Below are 18,773 nucleotides of genomic sequence, written 5' to 3'. Positions count from 1 at the left end.
AAATGTCTGGCCTCATTTAAAAAAAAAATTGTAGGTATGTTACAATTGAATTTCAAATTCAATATTTCCCTTTTAAACCTTTTTTATTCTTGATAATGGTAAAAATACATTTTGAGATGAAAATCATGTCTCTAGCTTCAATATTAAGGAAATTATTACCAATTTATCATCGGAATTTCATCATTTTTTTTCCTACGGCTTATGGAATAACCTACACCAAAACCTGTGATCTAATATGATATTTCAATAAAACAACACAACTTTCTTAAACATTAAGAGAAATGAAATGTTCGGAAGTTATAGAATACATTATTGTGCAAAAGATGAGACTTTTAAATTCATGCAATTGAAAAAAAATAGAATAATAAAAATTAGAATATTACGCAGTAATAAAGATTGAATGTGCAAATGTCGGGTTAAAATCTATGTATTTCGTATCGACAGATTAGTTGGAAATTTCAAAACATTCTAGATAAACAAATGTAGTAACTCCCATTGTAGCTTTATTTGATCAACATAGTACTTATTCCACAATCGTCGAAAAGGCCTTGTGGAGATCCGTCTCGGACGGGATAAAGTTGCGATTGCAAATTTCTTAAACTTGGACAGGCCCTTTTTATTGGAGAGTCAGGAAGGAACTGGAAGAGTCTCGAGGCTATTAAGAATCAACATCAAAACGTGCTGATCACAAGATGAGGTCATAATATTTTTTTGGACTTTGTTGGACTCAGTGTTTAGCCTATAAGCTTAGCGGATATGAACCCCCATGGACTTTTTTGTATGTGGTGCAGTTGATCGAAACACCAATATATTCTCTTGCATCATAAGATACGATCAGATGTCCAGAATTCGGGAGGAATCTGTCAAAGATAACTGTCATCAAGACCTACTCCCGTTTCTGAGGTGGAGTTGAGGCAGTTATTGATGCCAAAGGCGATTATATTGAACAGTAATGATTATATATAAAAAAAGGCACCCTGTACGTCCTCTATATGTATGCTATATTTCATTATATTATTAAAAATCTTGTGCATTATAGAGGCCCATGTATATGGCTAGAGATGCACCGATACCAAAATTTCAGGCAATTCAGATTCCTGAACCATCTGCCTTATTAATATTGATTACTATGTATAAAGGAATTAAATAAAAAAATAACCAATTTCAACATCTTTTTATTAATCAGGGCTTGACAAGAAAATACATAAATATATCAATCATTATTATGATTAAAATTAGTTGTAAATCATTTGAAAATAAATTTATTTAATAATTTAATTCCCCTCTCTGCTCAAAAGTCTATTTATTCATGTTTGGTATATACAATATATCTCCTGCAATAATGAATTGACTTAAATTTTCAATGGATTGACCTGAATTTTGCAATGTAGTTCTATTATTATTACATTTATGATATGTTAAAATAAAAACTAAACAAGAATTAATTTTATCCAGGGCCCTACAGGTAGAAACCTCTCGTATTAAACTTATGTTAGTTTATGCAATGATTCTCACTTCCTTTGATTACTTGAACATTTGAAATAATAATGTTATATATATATATATTCTTTGGCTGAATAATATATATAAATAGTGGCTTACAAATTACAATTTAAAACGTAAGGGTCTTCCAGACGGGGTTTGATCAAACTCATCGTTAAAAGGAGTTCAGATATCTGAGCTAGATTGAGATACAGATCTGAAATTTCATTTTTGAGCTTCCAAAAAATGTGTCAAACTCTTTTTAACGAAAATGCCCTACGCCATTATTGCACTATGTCAGCGCCCAATTTTCCCCTTCAGAATGAAGTTTGCAATGTTATGTTCTAATAGTAATAACATGGGATTATTCATTTATTAGCATTCATAACCAGTAAAAATGTTTACCCTGCGATGCAATTGTTTATCTAGATGTTGCTCCGAACAATAAGCAAGATAAATAGAGATGCTACGTTGGATATATGTATGTAGATATTATTTTTAAAACTATTTAGTATTAAGCAGTACTATAAGCTTTTTAAGATGGAAAAAATCCGGTAAATATATGTATTAAGATCGTTAAAAGTCCGAGTATGTAAAGCCTGTTTGGATCCTGGAAATGGAAGAATACAAATTTACCTATACCGTAACCGAGTATTTCGGATTTAGATTCACGACATGCACTATATGTATTTAGCAATGCTCTAAGCTTTTTTTAAATCCGAAAAATCCCTCTGAAATTTTGAAAGATCTCGAAAATCCCTCTGATCTTTTTTAAGATCCGTAAAAGTTTAAGAATCTGAATCCTGTTCGGATCTAAAAATATCTCAGATTATATAAATTTACCGTGCGAGTGTGCTCATGAAAAACTGGGAGTAAGACTGAAGATTATCTTCTATTTTAAGGTTAGTCTGTTCGTCGGCGTCTAATCGAAGCAATGTCAGGTACTCCAACTAGTTGAATAATAGTTATTTAGTTGACAGATGAATGAGCTAACTACAAACTAATTTAGAGACTTTTACCTGTTTGGTTTTGGAGGGAAAGTTGGGAGATACAATCAAGGTAACGACGGACTCAATCAAAAATACAAAGTTTACGCTATTAAATGACTTCATTTTTAATTACTTGTGACCATGCTTGGGAAATAATACAAAATCAGAGAGAAAATTTCAATTTTCATGGCCTCACACTTTATGTAGAATTCTACTCTTCATTTGAAAATGGACTCATGCACAACATTCATCAAAGGGTTGAATCAAAAAGGCAGGCTTACATAGATATGTATTTGAATGAACTTTTTTCAATAACCATATCTTAAGAACCATACAATACATGGTATAATATATTTATGTATGTAAGTACTACCATCCTATGTACAATAGGCAAAGGTAATCAAATCATTCAAACTTATTAGACTCATATCGTTTAGAGAAAGTTTTGTTTCTTTTATTATTTAAAATTGTCTACATATACTTCATGTTATGTTATTATTATTAGATATACGGTGACCGAATTGAGATCGATTCTTTAGATAAAATAATCCATATTTACAAACATAACCATAAAAATACTTATTAGAATTCAAGGCCTTATTTGATAGGATATTTATGTAAATATAGAACCATGAACGACCAGACTTAGTAGTTAATCAAAATTTCAAAGATTGATGTAGGACAAAGTGGGGTCAAATGGTGTATTTAAGTATTAGGCTCATAACTCTTTAGTCTCAAAGACTCTAATATTTTCTCTTAAATAGTTAAATAGAAGCTCATATTTCAAAGACAACATTTAATATTGACCTTAAATCAAATGATTTGTAGAGAGATTTTTCAATAAGCAGCCTAGTAGTATGGATGCATTTACCTTCCCTAAGGAGTGGGCACGCTACACAGTGCTCTGTAAAGTGGAACGCAAGCTGATTGAGTCAAACTATGACTTTGAATCTGTGGGTGATGGAAAGAAACATTCTAGAAGGTTTGGCCTGAAGCGAGACGATGAATTCATTGACAAGCTCTAGAAGATGGTATACAACAATCCCGGGCTTTCCATGAGAGCCCTGGCCAGGATAACTAACGTCAATGAGAAGAAATTGTGGGCATAAGATACAAGTCATACATTTTGGAAACATGAAGGAAATAAAGCTAAGTCTTACTCCGTATCAAGTAAGGGCATTGGGATAAATACTCTGTTGCCTATCCTCAAGCCTTCTTTGAGTACAAGAGGGAGATAGATACATTTATAACTCATCAACAAATCATCCTTAGTGTTTTTCTCCGCATACTTGCTGTTATTCTTAGTACTTATAAATTATCTCCTCAAGAATGAAAAAAAACAATGATAACAGCTTTGGAAAATTAATTGTTTTTTGTTAAGGTTGCCAACCACAAATACACTTGCACACTGAAGAATACTTAGTACTTACAGCCATAATTTTTTTTAATAGAAAAAAGAAAGGATCAATAAATATCCTTTTGATCCCGATCCTTTAAAATATTTGTCTTGCTTTATTCTCGTATAAAGGGTTCTTGATCTCAAAGACTAAATTTGGAGACAGCTTGAACATACATGGTTTTAAGATAAAGTCAGTGCTTGCGTGTACCGGCGATTTCGATATGATGTAGCTGTCTGATGGTGTTTCTTAATTCTTTGCCAGCGGAAACGTTGTTGTATCAACAAATTGGAGTGAAGTCTTGGCATCATGGCGACAGCCACTCTAGATTTAAAGAAGATTGAAGATTTGAATTGTCTTCAAACGTGGTGAGAGATAGGTTTTGTGACTCAAGATTCCTCATGTAGATTTTTGACTCAATTAAAAGCAAAACAAACAGGAACAAGTAAAATGGAGCAACAAAGGAGCTGTATTTTGAAGCTTCTCTCAAGGTTCTTGGGCGTTGTGGCCAGAACAGGCAATGTCTACCCTCCTATTTTTGTGGAGAGGAAGGAATGGCTCAATGCAGATGCTTACATCGAACTTCTAGATAAGAAAGCGTTACTTTGGACTAGAGATAACTTTGTTTCAGTCAAGATAGAGCTTCGTGTCATTGCGCCGCTGAAACCGGAAAAGACAACTTTCCGGACTTTTTGGACCTCAAAATGCTGCTGCCCTCATCTCCAGACAAGAACTTCTTAGATTACTCTATCTAGGCACGTCTGGAGCAGAAGATGTGTGCTAATCCTCAAAGAAGTCTCCAGTCTCTAGAGGCTTCAATCGAGTATGAGTGGACCAAGATCGAGTATGACTACATAGTCCGGGCCTAGAAGGAATTTAGGGCTTGTATGGAGGCAATTATTAGAGCCAGGATTCACATATTGAATAAAAGTTGTGCCGAGTACTGTTTTCATATGATTTTGTTAAATAAATCTCCCCACAAAGTCTCTTGTTTAAGTTTTACTCCTAAAAAAAAATGGAAAATAATAAAATGTGTACCACTAGATAAGATCAATAGGATTTATATATAGTACTGAACTTGACGGGATTGACATCTTCTGTCCTACATAAGGATCCTCACAACAGTAAAAGTAAATATTATCGCTTCTTGCGGCAGAATACACATTGTCAAAGGATATACTTCTTTTGATCGACACCATTCCAAAAATATCAAAATATGTTCTCCAAGAAAATATAAAAAGACTTAATAAAATGCATTTTATTCTATATTGAACATACATATAAATAAATATATTCACACACCTGTAAATATTAATTTTTATTAGTGTTGGGCTCAAGTCGATAATATTTGGAGTACGAGGTATACTCGAAATAAACTGGACTTGACTAAAGTCAATCATTTGCTGAAAAGTAATACGGACTTGCCAAAAACATTATTTGAAAAACTTGAAGTATTTGAGTATAGATTAATCCCAGTTGTATCTCCATTTATTTATGTTAATCAACAATTTTGTTGTTCATATACAGGAAAAGGTGGTAGTCACTTGGTGCCAGGTCTGGACTGGAGGGTAGATGCATAAGAACTTCCCATCGGAGCTCACAGAGCTTCTAGGCGTATCGGAACGTGGTCTAGATGAAACCCAATTCCTCTCCTATTCAAGTTATTTTTTGTATCCAGTCTTCTACAAATGGTTCAAAACAATTTTATAATCTATGTTCTGCGATGCTACGACTTCTAACATGAAGGCCCACCTCGATATTTTCCATGATTTTATCGACATTTTCGATGACAAGCCTGCCAGCCTATGACACATAATTCATCTCCACTACACCAGAACAAAATCGCTCGAAACCCTGTTGTGCGTCATGACCCAAAAAAGTATTGTCCCCGTATACATTGCAAATGTTTTTGGTCCCTTTTGACGCGTTTTTTCCTTTCAGTTAGTAAAAATGTAAATATGGCGAATTTCTTCCAGAATCTGAAAAGCACAATACTGTGTGAAAAGTGTTTAAAGTATATGCTCACACATTTACAACGCCTTATCGTATGATCCGATATGACAAATAATTAACAAGATATACTGTATGCGCCATAAGTACTTGTACGCTTTTTACTTTACTAGAAAGAAAGAAAAAACTAGGTTTAATATGAAGGATACAAAAAAATATTGAAAAGGAGATTAAGGATATTAAAATTTCTAGTATTTTTCAAAAATTCCGCCCTCTGCCGCAATACAGAGCTCCAGGTGGGTTCGAAACTTACGACATTCTTTCCTGAGGGTGTCTGCCAGAATTTTGGCCCATTTCTCTTCCACCTTGGCCTTCATTACCTCCAAGCTGCTGTGGTAGTTGGTGTTGGCCTTACTGTCTAGATCGCTCTACACGTAGTAGTCAAGGGTCGGGGAGTTGGGCGGCCACATCTCCTTTGACCAAAAAGAATCCAACGACTAATTTATTGGTCAAATAATTTTGGGTCATTTTGGAAGTGTGGCTCGGTGCTCCATCCTGTGTCCTTACCCAATTTCCAATGCCATAGGCTGCGTTGATGGCGGGAAACACGTTTTTGGCCAAGAAATTTTATAGTCATTGGCCTTCAAGGTCCCTTTTATCCACACCAGTAGAAACACCTGACCATCTGAACCAATGTTACCAACCATCATGGCATTTGCTAGGGTTTTTGAGCAACCGGTGAATATTACCTCGGGAGGGGTGTCTTTGGGGGCCTTGGCTATGTACCGAAGCTGCAATAGTTGCTGACTGGCTCAAATATATAAATTTTTTCATCCGAGAAAATGAGGACTTTCCTATTGGGGTTTTTCAATATATTAAGGAGGATTTTCGATCGTTCCAGCCTCTTTTGTCTGTGTAAAGCCGTCAAACCTGAACTTTTGAGTAAGCCCTAGACTTGAGGCCCAAATCCTCCTTAACGATGCAACGGAGAGCCGTTTCGTGAACCCTGAGGTCCCTGGCCATTTTACAGATGTTGTCACGGGCGTTTGCATCAATCTTCGCCTTGACACTCCTCATGAGGCTCTCAGTGCGGACTGATTTTGGTCTTCTCGACCTCTGACGATCGACAAAGGATTTGGTTTCGTAGTAGAGATTCTTGTCATTGTATACGGCGGTTCTACTCATCCCAAAGTTACGTGCAATCACAGAGGTATTGTCAACGGCTTTGATGAGGGTAACGGTTGTTTCACGGTGTGATGGGCGTGGACTGTTTTCTTTAACTCCTTTGGTCCAGTTTGGACGGTTTGACAGTACCCTTCTTACTTTCCAACGTTTAGACTTGCTTACGACGTAGACGGTTGTCCTGGAGACGGCCAACTTCTTGGAGTGCACGAATGGAAATTTGTCAATCACACTTATCTTCTTGATAAATAGTAGTTTTGTGACTTAATGTTTATGCTTTAACACATCGAAATATGAATTAATTCTTATTACTCACCTTACATTAATTATTGAACTAATAAGTGTTCAGATTTCAATAGACCACCCGGTATTATGGAGAAATTTCCATGAGAAAAATGGTTTTAAGGTCAAAATAGTTTAAAGCAAAATGTCCTGAGGCAAAGTAGTTGAAGGCAAAAAGTTCTGAGCATCAAAATTCATATGTTTTTATTATGAAGAAGGGTAGAGACAATTGAGGAGATGTTGGTGCCTTTACTCAACTCAATATTCGATTACTGGAAGGTCATAAGTTGAGCACAACACTACTAATGCATGGGACTGTTTCGTACAAATACATTTGTAGTAACCAACACTTCTTTCAAGAAATCAATGCTTTTTATGAGTGTTTGACAGCTTTTAAATATGCAAATGAGGGATTGATAAAACTATGATCATACACAGACTGTTCAATGTACACCAATGCAGTCATAGTCAATCTCTTCTTTCATTTTTTGACATACATAAATTATAAAGCACGAAATTGCATTGTACAATGTAGGGAAGACATAAAAAATGCCATTAGTCATCATCCTTTAATCCTCCCAAGTCTGCTGACTCATATGTACTAGGGTGGTCTGAAAAGTTTCTGACCTCAAAGATAAGATGGCAGCACTTGTTTATCTCTAACATCTGTAGATAGTTACTCAGCAAAGTTGAAGCCCCTTTGGAAGAGCAGTTGTTATGTAACAGCCGTTTGAGGGAGTTGGTATGAGAGTTTTTTGGGAAAATGGACAAAATTGAGGTTCCAGCTGACATTCAATATTTCAAGGTTTTTCAAGGTGTAGCTTAAAATAAATTCAAACAATTGTAGACATAAAGTAAAGAGTGTCTTGTGAAGAATTATTTTGCAGAAAAGAAGGCCGAGTAATATTTGGGAGCATCGCTTGGAGAAGTGTATAGAGTTAGAAGAAGACTATGGAAAAACTATACATAAATAAAAATTCAATAAAAATATCATATAACTTTGTGAGGTCGGAAACTTTTCAGACCACACTCGTATGTATAATATTCAGTCAAATAATAAGTACTGTTTAACTTCAGGAGTTTTCTTTGGACACACTGGACTCGTAAAAAATATGACATTGTACGAGTAAGATAATTATTGTAGTTGGAACCTTAGCATTGCTTTTATTTTTCTGGAAGAGAGAACAATAGATATATAATATATTCATGAGTGCGTAAAAGAGGAAAACTCTGAGAATTTGTGTGGTGTTACAAGTGTAAGTCCTTGTTGGACTTGGAGTAGAATTGAGGAACTCTATCGCTGTAATTCCTTCATTTATCATTGCTAGATACGGAGTTCTGTTTGTGTTTATTTCCTACCTTGTACATCTACTTACATCTCATGTAATGAAACGTCTTGCCGGCTAAGTAGAATTTTGTTACTAGTACGTGATAGACAAAGAGTAAAACTCAAGATATATTGCAAAGTTATGAGTATAAGCCTGGAATGAAGTCTAAGTAGAATTGAGAATCAGACTCGTAGTAACTTCCGTCTTTATCCTTTCTAGACACGGAGTAGGACTTGTGTTTATGTCCTTTATCTGCTTGCTGTATCAGTAAATTATTAACTAATTCCTTATGGGACCGTTTCAGGGGCTAGTATCGTGGGTAAACTCAATTGGGTTACAAACGAGAATGATGACTTAAAACATTATTATGAAATGTGAAAAATCCAGGCTCAATGCAAAGTTTATATTACAAGAAAATGAGGCCATTGAATTTTTTGAAATACATTTGACTTCCCCTTAGTGTTTCAAATGTGAGTCACTGTAAGGGCTTGACTGGATAGAGGGCCCCCCGTAACTGTTCTTGTACATCAAACAGTTCCTATGACCATGAGCGATCAATAATTACAACGATGTCATCTAGAACTGCATCATTTTTCTTTTCTATTAATGGTTAATGGGAACGATTGTTTTAAAGGAGTTCATCAAGGTGGTAGATTTCATCTCATTTCAGTTAAGGAGTAAAAAATTATTTCATTTGCAAAAGGTCATCATCTAAACTCTTATTAACACGGTTGTTTTTTGTTTTTTTCAAAATTGATCTTTTATAAAATTATTTACAGGGTGTTCCAGCGAATGGTGAACGAAACTTTGGGCAGGTTTCATTGACTTAAAAAATAATTTATCAATTTTTTCCTGCAATATTTGGTTTAGATATTTTACATAAGCCTTGATGCTGGAAAAGGGCCTTCCCTCTTTATTTATGCCAACCCCTCGACTATACCTTTTGTGTGTCGGGGAATGCCTTTAAAGTAGGGAGACAATATGATTCCTTAATACAAACACCGAGGTCCTCAAGGCCATTTGAGATAGAACTGGGACACCATGAGTTGTAGAGAACTACATCCGCAGAGGGTGTAAGACCTTCTGCCACAGTCTGACGAATCCATCATTTCTGGGTAAAGGGGGGCTACATTAATGATTAAAGAGCTGATTCACACATCTATTTAAAGTATTAATGTGGTTGAAAAAACAAAACTTTTCTATAGTTAATAAATATACCTTGTGGAATTTTAAATTCAAAGTTTTCATATTTTAATGGACCACTCTGTAACGTCTCATTGTCTTACTACTTGTACTTTTAGAAAATCTTGATCAAGTTGAACTTGGGAAAACTCGTTCATGATCCTATACATTTTTTTTCTAGTAGCATAGGTACTAGTTATACCAATATTTTGTTCTTAATATGATGGATAATTAACTCTTTTAATTATCTACAACATCCGCATTTGGCAGTAATATGGATTTCGAGATAACACTGGAAGATTCGACATTCTCTAGCAATTTGATCAGGGGGATTTTGGCCCATTTTACGATATGGCGGCCTTAAAAGCTTAAAGTCTCTTCTCGAATTTGCCTCAAAAATTAATATAAAGGAGATTGAGATTGGGAGAGGAGTGGGGCCTTTTCGATTTGTCTCAGAAGTTATGAAAATTCTCGAAACTACATTTTTTACTTTCCCACTAGTATGGCATAGGGCCTCATCCTACTCCCACAAATATCCCCCATATTTTTACCATGAATGGAAATGACCCCAAATGGCCATTATTGAGGGAATGGATTTCGTTTTTGTGACTGGGATGACGTCATCCTTCTTTTGGACCAAGAAACTATGGTTTTGACTGTTATGGCAAGGATGAAACCTAAAAAGCTTCCAGTCAGAGAAGATTTTGACGGTGGATCATTTTCGTTTCGTCCAATTCAAAAGCATCTTGCACCGACATCTTGATTCGAAATGAAGCCAAAATTGATCAGAGAGCCCTTTAATACGTCAGCTGGGATGATGTCATAAAAATTCACTTTAGCCCGCGAAATTACCCGTAATCATGGATTAAAATGAGGTAACGATAAAATTTTTTTTGTAGGTAGTACCATTTTAAAGGTATCTCTGGTACAACTGTCATACTGGTAAGCCGAACAATATCGAACTAACTTAAAAGATCAACCCATTTACACTCAAATTGTCCAATGGCAGAAAAAACAATATAAGTATACTAGACTTAATTTCATAAGCTAATTTATTTCATTTCCATCAAAAGTCCATTAAACAAATTAATAATTGCAATTTGTAATTTAAAACCACTCCTTGATTCTTTGCAAGCCTCATTGTATCTTAGACCATCACCTTCACATAAATGTATGTAGTAAATGCAGATTAAATTAGCACTAATAAATGAAATGAATAAAGTTGAACTCATTATTATGTTAACTTATTCAGTAGGACTACTTTTAAAAATATGAATTTGTATGTATGAAGTTGTTTCAGAGTTACAATAACTCCATGAAATTACATTATATGTACACATTGTAAATCTTTAAATTGTTAACGAAGCCACATTTTCCCGCAAATGTTCTTGAAAATTAGCTTTAATTGTACATATGAATGTTGACAAAGAGCTCATTTGACGTACCTGCCTACATTATCAATCACAGCCTGGATATGGGTCCGGAAGGTGGAGCAGGCATTCACAAGTTAGTAACTTGGCATGTTGGTCATTGTCTCCTTGATGAAGGTAATAAGAGAGTCCTTGATGGCATTGTTATAGCAAAAGATATTATAAAATAAAATGATCTATGTACAACATCATCCTGATCAATTTTGAGTATTTAAATGACTACTTTGAGGCAAGTTTAAGTACTTTTTCTATACCCGGTATGTTGGTATGTTATTTTAAGTTGATGGTAACTAAAGGCTTTCCCCTCGACATACACTCAAAAGGTATATCAGGGCTTTAGCGGCCCAAAAGTATCAAAAAGATTTCAAAAAGAAGTCAAAGGACTCATTCAAAAGGGACTTGCAGTGGAGGAGATGCCTTTCTTTCATTGCTGGTGTCAAAAATGCCCCCCACAAGGCTCTTTCCATCCACTTTTTGATACATCTCTGATAAGTCGGGCGTGAAACCCAGAGATCTCTTGCATGGACCTTTGTGGAGTTGAGGGTTATTTGCCTTGGCTATTTTCGTTAACTCCTCCGGATCTGGTTTGGCCTTTTTGACAGATCCCTTCTTCCTTTCTAACCATTTGAACTTGCTAACGACGTAGACAGTGGTCCTGAAGACGCCCAACTGCTTGGAGTGTGCGAATGGAAATTTGTCAATCACATTCAAGTTTCATTTCCTCAGGTTTGTTTTGTTTTGTAACTAATTGTTTATGCTTCAATATATTGAAATATCAAATAATTTCAATGACTCAAGCTTCATTAATTATTGAATTAGTAAGTTTTCAGATTTCAATGGACCACCCCGTTTAAAAAATGGTCATGAGAGGTAAGCTGCTCTCCTTTCAATTATTATTCATATCGTCATGGTTATCATTTTCGGTTTCTTTTATTTTTCAAAGGGAAATTGCTTACGATTTACAGCCATTGCTATAAGTTTATAATCCTACTTTCTTTGTCTATTTTTACAATACATCTAACAACGTGTCTATTTACATCTTTTTAATAATTAATTATAATAAGACAATAGCTTCAATTGCACTGAAGGGAAGTATGGAGCTATCATTAATTTATGAACATATATTCTGCTTGTAACTTTATTAAGTGTCTTGAATTCCATTCGCTATTTATAAACAACCACATGTGTACGAACATTCACTCAAATATATACAATGGCTACGCATAACAAAGCAATGGCAAAAACTTCCTTCTTCATAATTCAAAAATTCTTTTTAACAAATTACAATATAATTTAATTTTTGTTTTAAATATGGACTACTCTTTAAAAACTACATAGGTAGGAAGAGCGCCAACATTTTTTGTTTTAGCCCAATAACTAGAGGATTGGTTTACTCAAATACGACAATATATGATATATATGGGGCCCGTCAACGAATTATCGCCATTTTCTATCAACAAATTATTCATATTATTGGTGCAAAAACTGGTCACCACAACAAAAAAATGAGAAATTGACAGATTTTATGGTTGAAAGGGGCCATATTGGGGTTTTATAAATCTCTTAAATAAAATAAAGGTTCCGAACTATAGGTAAAAGTTTTGGCTATCTTAACTCGTTCCAGTAATTTGAGTACAAAATCTATAATTGACCTCTATGTATGTGAATAAGTCTACACATGTTGGTTATCTTACTTCAACTAGAGTCCTTTTTTGAGACATATTATTGGTATAAACAAGAAGAGCTCTAAGAGGTCCTTCAGTGCTCCCTCTAGATTCTACGCCAAGCTAAAATCAACCCTTCAATTAAATACATTAATACATGAGAACATACAAATAAGAAATAAATAAATAAGAGTATTCAAATAAAAGCATAAAATGAGAAAATTGAAATAAATGTGTAAAATGAATAATAAAAACCCTGGTGGATAATCTAAAATAAGTTTTTAAAAGAATGGAGAATGTCCTGAACACCAAAAGCAGGCTTCAAACGGGTAACCAATACAATGTCGCACCGATGCCACAGGTATATTTTGAAGGTCTTGTCGGATTCAGACAATACCTTGAATAGACTAAGGTACATAAGAGATAAAGCTGGCTTGATCAACCTGTTTTTAATAAACACGTGACTAGCCTTTTTGAGCGCATCTAGAGAAGTCTGGACTCGGCTTGAAGGCTGATAAATAATTATCGGCAGAATATTCTTCATATCTATCACTTTTTTGAAAAGGTCCCTGTCCTTCAGCGCATCAGAGGAATCGGCCAACGACATCGGTAAGTGAGGGGCTGATCCCAACAAATGGTGCATTTGCAAAAATGAGGCTCCCGGTAAAGATGGGATGGATGCCCTAATCCCCATGGACACAAACGGAAGCACTTTAAGCCACGACTCGCCCTCCTGGTCCATCTTTGCAGCCAAGGCTATCTTAAGAGTTCTATCGAACATTTCCAGTATTCAATTCGACTCAGGATGATAAGCCGTCGTGAACAAACTGTTTGATCCGAGGACTTCTCCCAGTTTCTTCCAAAGTCCTCCAGTAAATTGAGCTCCTCTATTAGAGTGAACAGAAACCGGGGGCCCGAATCTTGAAATCCACCCCGAAAAGAAAGACTCTACTATGGTCTCAGCCTTAGTATCAAATATAAGAATGACTTCATTCGATCTTGTGGCCCATATCAAAACTGTTAAAAGATACCTGCAATCATTTGACGGAGGTAAGGGACTAACAATGTCTATGTGAAGTGTACAAAATCTAGGGGGATCTGTAGGAGTTGGACCAAAAGGCCTTGGGTGAGTTACTGCTTTGTTTTTATGACAAGATAAACACTCCAGGTTCATTTTTTGACCGTTTCTCTCAAATTAGGCCAGTCAATTTACTTGGAGACCTCACGCAAAATAGCTTTAAATTCTTAGTGTGAAAGACCGTGAGCAGCTTAATAAAATATTATTTTACGCAACTAGTTTGATGAGACTAAAGCTCTGAAATTACTATCCGTCCCAAAAATGACCACAACACCACTTCTTCCAAACATCTTAGTGACAAAATAACTTGCTCTAAAATCCAGACTACGTGGGTCGTTTGAAAAATGGTCCTGTAACACCTCTTCAAGGAGGGGAAACATTTCAGATCTGACTGGAGTTGTGAGTCTCGATCAGGTGTCAGCCACGACGTTCTCTTTCCTCAATTTGTGTTTAATCTGACAATGAAACTAAGATATACAGGAAAAACATCTAAACTGTCTTGCCGTCCACGAGGGCTTACTCGATTCCAATCCCAAACTCAAGGGCATTTATTTCCTTCATCTCACAGCTACTCACAGCTAATGTAACGAAACAACATTATAGCCAAACTTCTCATCTCTCAAACATTTTCAAATTGTCAGGGTTACTATGTTTATTTTCTGTTTCTTTTTTAATATATAGTGAAAATACTTACGATTTACAACTCTAATGATCATCATCGAACTTTTACTAAAAGTTTACTTATAATTTAATATCCAATTAATCATTATCAAAAACGATTCTCATAAAATATTTCTGATCCTATGTTATACATAAAAAAAATGTAAGGACTAATCAAATCTTACATATTGGTTATTAATATAACGACTACATATATAATGCTTTAAATCTTAGTTCCTTTTCTTGGCTCAAGTATTGCACGGTCTATGAAAGTATGTACATACCGTCTTTTATGGCTGATATACAGAATCATAAATTATTGCATGTTTTGATATAGATCATGATTAAAATGTGCCGTATTTTTTTATCTATACATATCTTTTGAATTATGTTGTCTCTTCTTGCATTCCAATGATTAGTTTGAATAAATTCACCAATGATTGCATCAATTAATTTTTTTTTAAATATAAAAAGAGCATATGCGTTTTTGTCAGATAACCAAAATAATCAAAATACATATATAGTTGTGGATGAAAATACCATACATTAAGAATGCTCACATCACGTGCAAACACTCTATCAACAAAACTTATTGCAATTAGTCTCTTTTTTTTCTTCATAATCATAAAAATTTCTAGGATTTGGGTCGGTCGGACCCTTAAACGTAAATATTCTAGTATATTTTGGGTAGCTAAACTTTTGGATGCAGATTCGAAACCAAAATGAGATGGACACCTGTTTCGAATCTTATAAGCATAACACCCTAAGTCCAGATGTAAATAGAATAAGATGCGGATTAAGTTAGATTTTTCTGAGTACTCATCCCAAAACCAATTTTTCCAACTTTGGAATGATTGTCAATTGATAACTGTTTACATCTTAATAAATTCGTATCCAACTAATCAACGTTAAAAATAACTGATTAGAGAAAAAGAAACTTTAACAGCTGACAACCAAATACACTTTACATTTTTATGTTTGTAAGCAACATGTTTGGTTGTCCGCTGTCGATGTTTATTGCTTCTTTTCTCCCAATCCGTCAATGAAAGAATCTTCTAAGCCCTTCAACTGAAACTAAAATTGGGAAACGTTCGATCTTCTCTCAGCCAACCAAGTCAGCCATTAGTTTACCATCCCAATAAATTATTAATTGCTTTCCTTCAATTAAGCTGCCAGAATAGTCCAGTTAGTAATTCGTTTCTTTCTTATGGAACTTTGGCTAATGGCAAAAATCCAGGATAATATGACCAAAATGAGCTGCAAAATGAAGTAAAATATACGTGACTTTTGGGTCACTCATCTGAGTTATGTCTGAAGCTGAAGCTACGCTTGGACCAATGCAAACGTTTGGTTATGACATGTCTTTTTTTAATTCGTTGAGAAGAGAAAAGAAATGATTTTTCATTATCTTCAAACGAGGAAGCTGATGTTGACCGACGTTCTTCTTCCAACCATCAATCGCTGCAATCGCTGTTCCATTGCCATTTTTTCTCTCCAAACTGTCAAGACAATGAAGAGCAATTTATTAATCAATAACGTCAATTTAATTAAATTACCTGCTGTTCAAATAATTCTGAAAACAATTATTGTTGCAAGATCAAATGAAGTCGGACCAATTACATATTATAAAATAGTAGTTTTCCTAAATTAACACAGTACACTAACAAATTATATCTGTTCATGTTGTAACCTGTTCAAACATAATGAAATGACGACCCACCAATTTGACCTTGACGCGACAAGAATTCCAGAAGTCCTGTGTTAATTTGTGGACATTCTGCAACATCTAAATATTAATGTATTGACTTGATTTTTTACTAAATATTTACCAAGCGAGCGACCATGTATCACAGATTTTGGTTGTATGACGCACCCTAATACATGTGTATGTATGGGGTTCTATTCATGAATAAATATGATTTATCATTCTTAATAGAATGGGTATTAATTCATGTTGTATGTGTACTTTCACTCATTTCTCACCATGCTCTAAATAAATGAATAATATCTACTCTACTCTTTTTATTAATATAAAAACTGAATCCAATTACTCTCATTACATTTTTTTATTTATACCTATAAACTAGACTACAGTAGTTAGTTTTATTGGAAAAACAATATTTAGAAATTAGAAAAGGAAAAACGGATGTTGCAAGGGCGTTTGCAGGGGTGGGCTGGAGGGTTAGAGCCCTCCAGCCCCCAAAAATTAATCCTTTTTTTTCTTTTTACTATTTTTTTTTCATTTATTCGGACAAATTATACAGCAGAGCATAAAATTTAATATTTTTGGACAAGGGAGGAGGGTAAAAACAAATAAACAAAAGCATAGGTAAGATTTATCCGATGTCGATCCTCAATTCTACTCTACTCTGATTCTAACAATAGACTTACAATTATAACTCCGCAAAAAATCTCCAAGGTTGCTCTCCGTCTTTTATTAGCACACATGAATGTTCAATCAGGTTTTGAATATAATTGAATGTAGTACATAGAATAGGAAGTTCACTACTCAGGATTTAAATTAAAATAACAACATTTTAAAAAAAGGAATTTCATTTTTTAATAATATATTTATACAATTTATTTTCTGCAATAAAAATAACACACAACATGTCATTTTTTGATCATGCTTATATGATTCATATTTGGTTGTTTATATGCTTTTTGATCTCTGTCCGTTGATTGCTTGAATTTGAATAATGAGATCTTCCTAAGCGGTGAAATATGCTCTACAATATTCTCTTTCATATTGGAGACTTTGTTCTAGGAGAAGACCATGACCATAAGAGCTGATTGCTGTCCAAAACTTTTGAACTATTTGAAGCACAAGGGGCCTTCAACAGTCATTCTTTAGTCGATAAGAAAAGGTTTGTGGTGGACGCCGAAATTATTTGGCAAAATGTAAGAGTCATCGCCTGTGATCCGACTAAAGTTCCACTAGTTTTGAAGTCCAATTATCCGGTCAGAATCGTGGTTTTTGGAGCTGTGGTCAGCCACATTTCATCGACCATGCTGAGTACTGAGTTTTGCTACCCTGGATAGATGAAATGTTTGGTCTGATCAATGTGGTACTTGTGCAAGACTTTGCCCTGTCCCGTGGAAGGGGAAATAAATAAGGTTTCAACATTTTGAAACAATGTAATAAAATATCATGGGGTTCGCTACTTTTTATTAGATATGGGGTGATATATCGGATAGAAGTCAGAATATCGATATATCTGTATTAATATCCAATATCTCCATTCTATTGGTATCGGAGAAAATTCTTTGAAATTTCAATATTTTATATCTTGCAATCTAAAAGAAGGAGAGAGTGGGAATTAAATCCTTGTTCAATTTTTGTAGCCAGGATAAAGAGATTATTCATACTTAGATGAATGCATCAATGATGACTTCTGTACTTCTTTAAATAGAAGCAACACAAAGTTTGCCTTCCTGAACATTACATTTGGTAAAAAATCGAAGATTAGATCGATTAATTACCAACGATTGTCAAATTTATCTTTCATAAAAGTCCCTCTCTTTTTTTAAACGGTTTCTTGCTAAAATTAACCATTCGAGATCAAATGAATGAATCTGTGCTTCATAACTAAAATACATTGTATTCAAATACATTTGTAGCTCACGAGTCACCCTTTTTAATAAAAGAAAACAACATTGGATACATTGTACAAGTTTGCCAGCACGTCATACTTTCTCTTTCTATCTCAAAATTGGAGACACCGACAACGGATATTTGAAATTCAATCCTTGTAAACCTTTAAATAATAAGAAAATAACTTTACAAAGCGAAAGATGTGTTATTGGATTAGGAGGACAAGGAATTTCAACTTAATTGAGATATTTGGACAATTAAGGCTTTGGAGGATCACGAAATTATATACAAAACGTTGTGACGTAATCTCTTGTTAATTATTCCGGGGGGAGCAAGGATCGAAGTCGATCTGTAGAGTGAGACCAGATTAGGTTACATCTCACTTAGTAAAGAGCTACGACTTTTTCTTGTATCTACCATGAACTATTACAGCATAATTACAGGATGAACGTAATAGGTATAATACATAGGAACTTCTATGTCATCTAATCCATTAACTCCTCAAACAGAAAATCACTATCTTCTAAAGAGTGGCCTACGAAACGTTTTTCTTT

Source organism: Lepeophtheirus salmonis, chromosome 8, assembly GCF_016086655.4.
Source record: "Lepeophtheirus salmonis chromosome 8, UVic_Lsal_1.4, whole genome shotgun sequence".
Lineage (NCBI taxonomy): Eukaryota > Metazoa > Arthropoda > Copepoda > Siphonostomatoida > Caligidae > Lepeophtheirus > Lepeophtheirus salmonis.
Note: the sequence above shows the minus strand (reverse complement) of the source record.